The 3,578-nt window shown below is 24.1% G+C and overlaps 1 pseudogene; it reads right to left on the reverse strand.

Moving 5' to 3' along the window:
• Nucleotides 1–1,044: 1,044 nt before the first annotated feature.
• Nucleotides 1,045–2,624, reverse strand: LOC105618454 (annotated as a pseudogene).
• Between the last annotated feature and the right edge of the window lie 954 nt (nt 2,625–3,578).

The raw sequence follows: 3,578 nt of genomic DNA on the forward strand, positions 1-3,578 counted from the left end.
CTTTTTTTCGATTTTTTAATTTCTTATAGTATTGCAAGAAATACAAGTTATTTATGTAATTTAATATTTCTATTTTATGTATGACTGATAGATAGAAGATAAATAACTTGTATAAAATTCTTTGTCAAGGTACAAAAAAGGATCTTTACATATTGAATCATGAATACTATATTTCTTTTACAGTATAACCGAAAATATAAATTCCTTAATAAATATTAAAAAAGTTAAAGGTACCTAACTTTTGGATGGTATTGTTACAAATGTATCTTAAGATAGTGAATTAAGATAATATCTTAAGATAATATCTTAAAGATATTAAACTAAAATCACAATAGAGAATAGAGGGGATGTTCATATCTCTAGCAGTGAGCAACAAATCGTGGAAATTACATTTAGCCATTAAACAAAATATATAAAATCAATGCAAATACACGTTTTATGAATATGAAATAGAATATTACATGGTTCAGTCAATTGTCGAATAATACCAACGTAATAATTTTAAAAAACTATTTTGCAAAATTACCTAGATTATAATAATCGCAAATAAATTTAAACGATAAGTTTAAACCTTTCACAATATTCAGCTCATTTATAGAATAGCAATAATTAATAAAATATAACTCATGTATAATTTACGTAACATAATATAAATTATCTTGCGTAAGAAGATCAAAGTTTAAGATTCAGAAAAGAAGAAATGTCGAATGCTGCAGATGTTGATTGACTAGAAAATAATTAATGCTTTGTCACATCTTTATGCAGAAAATTTTTAAATTTAGTTAAGTTTAGGTAGATACAAGGTATTTATTTATACATCTTATATTATATAATATTAGAAACTTAATTTTTGATTATTATATAAATTATCGTTTTTCTCTAACTCTCAACTCTCTTTGCAAATGTTTTTATTTACTTCACTTCATAGGAAATTTTAGTGCTTACTAATTAAGGAATAGCGAGAGAATAAAGAACCTCATAGAAAGAGAAAAGTAAACTGGTGCAATGCGGTCACCTATAATTGGTCCCAAACATCATAACACTCTATAGAGTCTATTACAGATGCAAAAAATCGTAATATGTCACATTAATAAGCAGTATTCTTTATATTTTTACTATTACTTGGAATAAGTCGAAAACTAACAATAAATGTTTTTAATCTCTACAATTTTATCATTATATGTTGGAAATTAAGCTAAAACTAAGTTTGTTTTACTTACAAAAATTTACTTTCTTTATTTATAAAAATTTTTCTATGTACCTACTGCATAGATAGTAATTTCGTGTAAAATAAAACTTGTTTATGTAACTTGTTTTTCTTTTTCTGTTTTTTCTCTTCTTTTTGTTAAAATATTTAAAAATATCTAAGTTTTTAAAAATATTTTTATACTGTACCTGTATTTGTATCCAGATAATTTTGTAAAAATATATCTGTATTTTATATATTTATAATTGAATACTTTTCCCATACAATCCCTATACTTCTACATTTCAAACGATATTTATTCACTAGTATATACATATATATATACAAATGTTGAACATAAAGCATTGAAATTTTGTACTTATTACAAACCAACGTTTAGTTATTCCTTGATTAATATACTTTTTCTTATCTCTTTATTCTTCATGCCATTAATATTTCTTATATTTGTAAGAAACGCAATGTTTAATTCAAATAATTTATTTACCATATAATAAATGTAATAAGCATATAATAAATAATTACTTACAAGAATACCTATCTGTTCCGTGTTTTTATAAATTTTAGATGAAATTCCTGAGTGTATTTAATCTTCTTTTACAGTTGTATCCGCGTGTTTGCTCCTCACATAATCCATAACACCTGAACATGGAACTGAAATCCTATATTTAAATATAGAGTGGTTAAAGAAGTAAAAAATATAACATAGAAATTTATTTTAATTATACACACTATTCTATTATGCGAACAAATGTATTGTTTTATAATTTTCAACTTATATTACTTGGACGTACGATTTAGCATGACAATTTGTTAAATACAAATCTTAGATCTAATTATTCTTGTACGAAAATTAAAATGAAAGAATATTATTAATATTATTAATTTGTACTTTTCTGGATACTAAACATGGTAATAATACACATATTTCGATAAGTGCCTATTAAATGCTTATTTTAACTATTATATTTCTTTAGGTGTTATTCATTTATTACTATGAATTATTGTTAATTTTATGCTCTTCTATATCAATTTTTCATTATCTTTAGAGTACTTACCCGTGCTTTCTTTTTAAGTGCTTTTGTAAATTATTCTTTCTATCACCCATCATTATTATGTTACATTATATTACATTATATTACATTTCACATACTGTGTGTCTTTTATTTCATAAAATGATCCGATGTCTAATAAGTAGTACATTCATCTTTCTTTTCTTCTTCTGATAATTCGTTCAAATGTTTCCATATCAAGTGATCACATAAGAAGATTGAGAATCGACTTGTTGTGAATCTCGGACAATGATGACATTTCGCGTAAACACTGTCTGACATTTTGTAATGTCTACGTATCTACTGACGAACTGGGAATTAATTTTAAACTGGAGATATTCACGGAATGTTGTTTTTTGTTCTGCCATTCTAACTGTTTTTTATTACGGAATATATATATATAATTAACCACCGAATGTATAAAAATGATGTGAAAAAGCGTTTGCAAAAACTGCTTGTAAAAGGTCAAAAACATAGATACATTCATCGACGTAATATAAATATTGATATTTATATAATTTGAATCTACTAAATTCCCGAATCATACAGCTCTACTCGCACACAACACTAATTACATTACTTATATAAAAAATGATTAAAAATTACCTTCTGATTTTATTTTAAATAGAAATACAATTTCAATTTCAACTGAATGTCATTTATCACTAATAGTGATATATTTGTAATACTATACCGTTACACATACGACCGCTCCTGATATTACACAATGAAGTGCCTTTGTGGAAACAGGATTGTGCTACTTTTAATATTTTTATTTATTAAATAAGCTTTTAAATAAGCTATTTTTTAAATTGAGTACCAAATAATCGTTGCTTTCGATTATATATAAGTTTTCAATATAAGGTGCACGTGGTTTTAATTTCGAGAGGTATAAAAATTTTTTTTGATGATAGAACTTATTGAATTTATTCGACAATAAGTAGGAAACAGCAGGATCAATATTTTAATATATTGACTTTATGAAAATTTCATCAACATTTTCATCTAATATTTTGTAAATGTATTTATAATATTATATAATAATATAAAATATTTTTAAACCTTCAAGAAATTTTAAGAATTTATATTCTTAATTTTAATAACGTTGAAAGAACGTTGTAGAGATGTCGCATTATATTAAATATTATTGGTATATAAACATTTTATCAATGTTGAAAATCTTTGTCTTATCATCCCTGAGTCACTTGAAAAGAGTACATTTTACATTTTTAAAAAGAGCTAATGATTCAGAGAAAGAGGGGATATACTTTTTGTGTTAAATGTAGCTATTCAATAAAATGAATTTCTATAGAATTTTTATT

The sequence above is a fragment of the Atta cephalotes genome (assembly GCF_000143395.1).
Source record: "Atta cephalotes unplaced genomic scaffold scaffold00016, whole genome shotgun sequence".
Lineage (NCBI taxonomy): Eukaryota > Metazoa > Arthropoda > Insecta > Hymenoptera > Formicidae > Atta > Atta cephalotes.